Consider the following 8,454-nt stretch of genomic DNA (forward strand, 5'->3'; position numbering starts at 1 on the left):
TCATGTTCATAATCGCGAGATGAATGTGGTAGTTTCAGGGCCGAGGTATTGAGGCATCTGTCAGCCGAGCGAACGCTTGTTACCCAAGTTTGTACCGCTAAGCAGATTCTCCCTTTCGCCACGTGAGCCGGAAAAAAAAGCTCCATTCAAGCATGATTTTTCCTACTGTGTGTCCAGTCAGGCGAAAGGAAACGTTCCGTTAATGACGTCTAGTAAAGACCCGGCGTATTAAGAAGCCGCCTCTTGAAGACGTCGTGTGCTTCTAAATGCCGCGTGCATTCATTGTCTTTTCACCGAGACCGACGGCGAAAAAGAGTGCGCGAGCATCGAACGTTCCTAGAAAATAGGGCTTGTGAATTTTCCAAAGAAGGCCTGGTAATACCTACGCCGAGGGATCGTTTAGGTGAGATACCCAGCCATGCTTTCTACAAGCTGTGATTTCATTAAACGGAAGAGGGGGGACATAGTGATAGCGCTGGTGAGCATCTCAGAGGCCCGCTGCGAATGTCGAAAAATTGCGGGGCCCTTTAGGAGTTGAACGCGACAGCGGCATTCTGTTCTATAGTGCATACTTCAAATACTTAGCGCATGAAACCTTTTCGAATTTGCTATGTACCTACTATACGTGGCCTTCAGGGAATAGGCGCAGTAGCATGTGTGGCTTTTATAGTGAAGTACCGGCTTTCAACAACAGAGCCATTACGGTAATCCCATACTTTGACGCCCTTTGGCAATGAACGCTTGGAGCACGGCATTACTACCGCAATATTTCATGTTGCATTGTGAAACATTCGTACAGGACGCGTGTGTTTGTGAAGCATGAAAGCTACGTTCACTGCATTTCCAAGCAGAGGAAGTTCTTTTCACTGTTTTCACAAGCAGAGGCGTGACGGTGTGGCAGAGCATCTGCTTGCCACGCAAACGACTCGGGTTCGATCCCCACTGGAGTCCGAACAGCCCTCGTTCGGCGAGCCTTTGGCCGATGGTTTTTATTATTAATTTGTTTTATTTGCATTGTTCTCGATTTTTCGGTCACGCATTGCATGATGAATTTGCGCTCACAACCAACGACGCCGACACCGGAAACAAGTTCTTTAACGCTGTCTCGTTAAAAAACGCAAATTAATCAGCGCCATGTGTTGCCTAACAAAACCATGAATACCCAGCTGCGCCCATCATAGCCCACTAGTGCATTTAAGCGTCATTCAGTCACGAATTCGAAAATTGCAGCAACCTTCCGCATACGCTATTTCTGGTTCATTCACGCGGCTATGATAAGTATTAAGCATCGTTTCTTTAGCGTATTTTTGAGCTAAAATCTTTCAACACTTTTCATTATTTTACTTCCAGTTGATTGATGATGGTTACACTTTAGCCAGTCTCTTTGACATTAAAATTATTAGTATTACTAACAGTGTTTGCATAAGCTGTATTTCCCGGTGTGGCCTTCTCACTCAGGTAAGCTGATAAAATTAGTCGTCTCCAAATCGTAGATAAAACATTCTGGTGCATCAGTTTTAAATAGCCTTTCACTTTGGTCATTTTCGTTGAACCAGAATTTGAGGGGTTAAAGTTGTTTCTTAACGTAGCACGTATTAAACTCGGCTAACATAGAAAAATATTCTTTTTTTTTTTTTTGCCGTTCCTCACCTCAAACGTGAGATTTGCAGCATGTTTGATGAGACTGTATATGATAGCGTCAGTGTCTGAGAGTTTATTCAGTGATGTTGACAGCGCCGCAGGTGCCCGCTTAGAACAAACGCATTCTTAAAAAGTAATTTTGGCGAATAACAGACCGTTACCCGAAACTAGACTTCCTGAATAAGTGGAAAATATTTTCACGCAAACAGTAAATACGCACAAAACTAATCGAGAAATAAATTGGGGTGAATCGGGTCTGTTGGTTGAACATTCGCAACACCTTGAAGCACAACAAATGCAAACACAAAAGGATACACTAGACGACCGCTATTGAGCGAATTGAGAAATTTTACAACTTAAATTGTTGCGTAATATATTTGGTGAATATTGTAGAAAAATTGCAGGGGCGTCAGACAGGACACAGGCAAGCAATGTCCTGTCTAACTAACGTACCTCAAACTTTTACTGCACGCTTTGTAATGATACTCGTCAGATTATCATTCATTGCGTCAACGCTAAGGCTAGTTTCCTTGATAAGAGCAGAGCATTTGTTCTGAACCGAGTAATGACAGAAGTCTGAAAAGTCTTGGAGGAAATGCAAGGAGGCAAGGCTGGTGAGGATCGAGTAACATCTGATCTGCTGAAAGATGGAGGACAGATTGTATTAGAAAAACTAGCCACCCTGTTTAGAAGTGTCTCCTGATGGACCAGACTCTTGGAAGAATGCTAACATCATCCTCACCTCGAGAAAGGAGATGACAAGAATTTGAAGAATTACAGGTCGATCAGCTTGCTCTCCATCGTATACAAGCTATGTACAAAGGTAATTGCTAACAAAGTTAGGACAACATTAGAATTCGATGAACCAGATGAACAAGCACAATTTCGAATTGGCTACTCAACAATCTACCACAACGATAAGATCAATCAGGTAATAGAGAAATGCTCAGAGTACAACCAACCAGTATACAAAGTATTCATACACTACAAAAAGGCATTTGATTCAGTAGAGAAATCACCAGCCATACAGACACTGTGGAATCAGGGCATCGACAAGGCATATATAACATCCTGGAAGAAATCTACTGAGGAGCAACAACCACGATACTGCTCTATTAGCCCCGAGAACGAACACTGTACAGTGTAGCTGTGGTCGCGGCGATGTGATGCCAGGGCATGGACTCGCCTGCTGCTCCACCGGCGCTTGTCACCTTTTTGTAGCGAAAACTGATGACGATGATCCTCGTTATTCTGGCACACACCCACAAAGGCGGATCGACCAAGAACCGGGCGGCAGGATCTAATTTTGGACTGGAATATATATATATATATATATATATATATATATATATATATATATATGGTTTTTTCGCACATTTGTCGACCTCTTTTTCTACCGCATTTTCCACCAGATCCATTGAATTTCACCCCACCACCATATATATATATATATATATATATATATATATATATATATATATATATATATATATATATATATATATATATATATATATATATATATATATATATATATATATATATATATATATATATATATATATATATATATATATATATATATATATATATATAAAGGCACTTTAAATGCAATCGCTTTGTTTCAGTTATGTAGTCAAATGCTGCAGAGCAGACGTCCCTGTGGCTATAACCAAATTTAATGCTGTCAAACGATAAAATTACTGCCACATTTAATTCTAATTTTAATTTTTCAAGTGGAGCTACCAGGTATCTGGTACCAGGAGCTACCAAGTGGAGCTACCAGGATAAGAATATCGGCGACAAAATAAAAAGAAATGATCTATCGTTTCCATTTTTTCGCAAATCTGACATAAAGGTGACGCCTTTAGACCAACAATATGTAAATAGTAATTTAGTTGTGGGATTCCACAACGTAGTCTGGTAAAAGTGACTTCCAATTGCCATGTTGAGCACCACTGTCTATTCCAGCAGCATCCTAGATCGGTGAAATCTCGAAATTTATCCAGTTAATAGGAGTTGAATTCATGCAAACAGAGGTTTCTAAACCTTATTGCTGTCGCGTAAGCCATGTCAGGCAAAATCGGGATAAGGGACCGCTAAGAGATACTATGCCCAGTGAATCCGCCATCTCATTGAGATATATGCAACGATGGCCTGGTACCCATAACAGCTGAAGTTTTTGCAAGTTTGTCGGTATGAGTTGTCCAAACATATGCATTAGTGTTAAGGTTGCTCGCGAAGACGGAACAGCATATACTGAAAAAGCTAAAGCTTACACTGTCGCATAGGACAACAATCACAGCAGCGGAGCTTGCCGCCTTACGTGCTGCTATACTTTATGTCGCGGAAGCCCGACCTCAAAAATGGGCTGTGTTCTGCGACTCCAAGACATCCCTTCAGAGCTTGCAATCAGCTTTACGACAGAGGGAGCATCAACAACTAGTGAATGAAATAAGAGAAGTGATTCACGAAGTTTTATCGAAAGGACATGACTTGGTGTTCCAGTGGTTACCGGGACATTGTGGTATTGTCGGTAATGACCTTGCTGATAATGCTGCCCGATCCACCCACGCGGACGCCCAGACAACCCCAATTCCATTGTCGAGAACCGACGCTGCAAGGGGCCTTCACTCGTTCGCTAACACCATGTCGGAAACTTGGCTGAGTGACCCCAGTGTCAGGAACCGCCGCCTACACAAATTGGACCCATCGAGAAAGCTTCAAGTTCTATCGGACCTCTCCCGCCAGGATGCAACTTTACTGTGGCCGCCTGTGGTTAGGAGTAGCTTTTACAAAGGCGTACTCCTTTCGCATAGGAATGGCGGATAGCTCCCGATGTGAATCGTGCGACACTGACGAGACAATAGAACATCTACTGTGTTCATGTGAACGTTTTGCGAGCGAAAGCAACTTGCTACGTGAAACGTTAGAGACACTAGACAGTAGACCTTTTTCCGAAGAGAAGATACTTGGCTCATGGCTCTACGCGTCGCTGGCCAGCAAAGCGACGCGGACATTGCTAAGTTTTCTAAAGACGACCGGACTACGCGACCGCTTATAAGCGTGCAATGGACAAGGTCACATCTACACACACGTTGCCCTTCACTTCTCTCTCTCTTCTTCTTTCATCCCCTCACCCCTTCCCCCAGTGCAGGGTAGCAAACCGGACGTGCGTCTGGTTGACCTCCCTGCTTTTCATTTCTTCCCTTCCTCCTCCTCCTCCTGAAAAAGAATCTGTAAGTACGACTGCTTCTGATTCACCCAAAGGAAGTTTCCGTAGTTCTAATACAATAGCAAATAATTCTGCTATGAATATTGGTGTGTAATGTGGAAGTCTAACCGAAAAGGACCAGTCAAGGGAACGTGAGAAGATACCTGCCCCAGCCTTTTCATTTGATACGGATGCATGAGTCGCAATTATGTTGTTCATGTTCACGAGTGCCAATTAATCCTGAAGCCGATCATATAAATATTTAAATGGCATTTGCTTCGCATTACAGGGGTAAATATTCTCAAATTATATCTGAAGATATAAATTAAAGTTACTTGTTGAGAAAATATGTTTGATTTTGACGTTCAGTGGTTCTAGCAGTGCTTGAACGAACATGATCTTTGGGTAGTGCAATCGCGACCACCTAGTTTCAGAAAATAAGCTTCGCTCTTTAATAAAAGCAAAAAAAAAACGATTCTCTCTGTGGCAAAGTGTACAGTTTTATAAATGTTTGGATAGTAAGAATTTTGAATGTATTTAACAAAGAAGGTAGACGCGCTTCCATGTATAGCACATCGTTATCAACAAACTTAGCCAGTCCAAGGCACAATCGTAAAGCTTCCCTTTCCAACAGTATCAGCGGTCCCATTTTATAAGTCGGACTGCCCGAAAATAACGCACAGCCAAATTCCATGATAGGACGCATGTACACTTTATAGATCATTACCAATGTACTTCTTCACAACCCCGTTTTTCTGTTGCTGAGCTTGCGTAACCACCCCATGGCTCGTGTTGCCTTGGACCCAATGTGATCAATGTAACTTTTCCTATTTAACGAGCTGTTATATATGATGCCCAAGTATTTGATTGAATCCACCTGAGGGAATCGGCTCTGTGCCATACATCAGGGAGATGTTGACAGGAAACCTGTACGAGAACGCTAGAAGCACGCTTTTGTTTACGTTTAAAGACATTTGAATTTTCTCAAGCAATTCCTCTATCATCTTTAGGTAATTCTGTAATTTCTGATAACGTGATTGCAGATAAATTTTCATGAGATCACTTTTCGGGTCATGCGCAGTTGTTGTCCGCCGCAACCACCGCTGGTGTCCGTAACGACATCACGCGAAAATTGAAAAAAAAAAAAGAAGTCTTGCACCAAAGCCATAGTGACTTGAACCCGGGTCCGCTGGGTGGGTACCATGCAGCCCAATATTCTACCACTGAGTTACTCCGGTGCGTCTAGCTTCTTGTTAAACTTGCCTTAATCAGGCATGACCTAGCACCAATGGCACAGCGGGGCTCGAACCCAGGTCCGCTGGGTACCAGCCCAATATTCTACCACTGAGCTCCAAATCGTAGATAAAAGAATGTGGCGCAACAGTTATAAATAGCCACCCACTTTGGTCATTTTCATTGAACCACAAAGTGAGGGGTTAAAGTTCTTTCTTAACGTAGCACGTATTAAACTCGGCTAACATAGAAAAATATTCTTTTTTTATTTTGCTCTTCCTCAGCTCAAATGTGACATCTGCAGAATGTTTGATGAGACTGTATATGATAGTGTCAGTGCCTGAGAGTTACGGCCCACTCGTTACGCAAACAGCGTAACGAGTGGGCCGTCCAATGATGCAAACGATCACAAAAGCTTGTTCTTCTTCCCCGGTCAACTGTGGCGCATACCCGCTTCATTCATAACTCCTCATCGCCATCTGTCACTGCATAGACAATTGGCGCGAAATTCCTTGCAAGTGTTAAGCGGATACCACGCAGAAGAATGACGAAAAATTGCGTAGCGAATGCCGGCGTACTACCCAAAAATTGTGTGCTTGCAGTAGTTACTCAATGAGTGTTTTGAAAAGGCCCTGAAAGGCCGCTCTTCTAGCTTTCGTTGTGACTGTGCTGTGCAGGCCTGGCGTTTTCTGCGCCCGCCGTGTACACGCGATACGTTGGTGATCATTCCTCGAATTCATGACGCAAATTTCTCAACATACAAGGTGCAAGGTTTCACAACTAGTGAAGTTTTTTGAAGCTGGAAAACTTTCCATAATTTAGCTTAGGATAAGCTGACTCCCGTCCGATTGGAAGATTTATAGTGAAAATGGTGATGCAGGAGAAAACGTGCGTTGTTTTCATCGCGTACACCAACAAATTGGTGGTAATAAAATATGCTAAGTGGTACTAATGTTATTACAGCTAAGCATAGTCTCCGGGATTAAAGCATGTGTGTGCCGAAGTATGAAAAATGAAATCGGGATACTTTAAATCTACTAAATTCATTGCGCTTTACCGTGCAAGTTACGCCTGCATCTGCGAATGATCTAAATAATTTGACAGAACCGTGCGGTCTCCAACAGAAGACACTACATGAATATGACTGTCATAAGCACTCACGTAACATATTCGCCAAACAAACAAAACAGTGCTGCCTCACACACAACAATTTCGGAAATAATGAGATATTTCCGTTCACTGGGGTCAAATGTGCAGGCTTCTTCTCATTAGTCGCTAGGGATTATGTAGTCCTACACGCCGATTTGCGTGAAATGCTGGAGTTTTCTACCGCCGCATCACATACGCTAACAGGAGCTTCACGTGGGAGCACCGCTGATAGCAACGATTTCAACAGAAACGCCAGAAAGTCGAAATAAACTCTTTCTATGGCACACTCACGGATTTGGCCCAAGTTGTGGCGTAATCAGGGGTCGGCTCACTGGGCCTGTCCCCTACCCTCCAAAATTTAAACCCCGTGCAGAGAGAAAAATGACCATTTCAAGTAGGTGCCCTCCCCCAACCCCGAAAAAAAATATCAACCTATAGGCTTCTGGACCCATGTAATAACTAAACTACCTTCGCTTCGATAAGGCGATGACTGGTCCCGCACGTCTTGTTCACCAACAGGTAATCAATGGCAAGGTAACTTAATATATGAGGTGGCTATCTGAGCAGGTAGTTCGGAGCGCGACCGCACCGTTGCTACGATTCTGCACGAAAATGAAATATGACAGCAATAGGAATTTCCGCACCTAACCTCGACCTTACTTAACCTCAATAATTTCGGTCAATTAAAGCTTCAAAATTATTTTGAGAGAGACATGGAACTAAACAAGGTGTTGAGTGAGCAAGTACACGAGAAAAACACACAACAGCGGCGCCGATTTTCTAGGGCGAGCACCTTTCGGTATATGTTGCGATACTCGATGCAGCACGAGCGCAGGGCTTGATACACCTGTGAAAGCGTGGTCCGTAGATACGTCCATTTTTCCGGTACAAATTAATCTAGGTGAAGAGAAGCACTGATATCCCTGAAAGGAATCACCCATGCAGATCTCAACCTTATAATGCAAATATGGGGCCTCAATTCCTTCTCAAAATCAAACGATTATGCGTCAGTGAGTTTGTTGTATCCAAGCAGCAGCATGTTCTTGATTTTCGCATCCGTTGGAATTCGGTTGTCGTCGCCACGAATGAAATGCACCATCAGGATCAGCAGCGCGGCACAAACCTTTTCACTCATCTCACAATGCTATACAATGCAATATGATTGTTTGGGCGAGTTGATGATACATGACTGTTTCGAAATGAGAGCGCACTACTTA

The 8,454-nt window shown here is 43.0% G+C and overlaps 1 protein-coding gene across 3 annotated transcripts in view; it reads left to right on the plus strand.

The window, feature by feature from the left end:
* The first annotated feature begins 213 nt into the window (after positions 1-213).
* Positions 214-8,454, plus strand: part of LOC119172535 (thiol S-methyltransferase TMT1B) — a 71,779-nt gene continuing 63,538 nt past the window's right edge. For 2 of the 3 annotated variants that reach the window (XM_037423682.2, XM_037423684.2), the window contains exon 1: positions 217-403. The gene's annotated coding sequence lies outside the window, so the exon portion shown is untranslated. Of the gene's footprint in view, positions 404-8,454 lie in introns of all 3 variants that reach the window. The other variant, XM_075892032.1, reaches the window with a different exon arrangement.

This window comes from Rhipicephalus microplus, chromosome 4 (assembly GCF_043290135.1).
Source record: "Rhipicephalus microplus isolate Deutch F79 chromosome 4, USDA_Rmic, whole genome shotgun sequence".
NCBI classification, from domain to species: domain Eukaryota; kingdom Metazoa; phylum Arthropoda; class Arachnida; order Ixodida; family Ixodidae; genus Rhipicephalus; species Rhipicephalus microplus.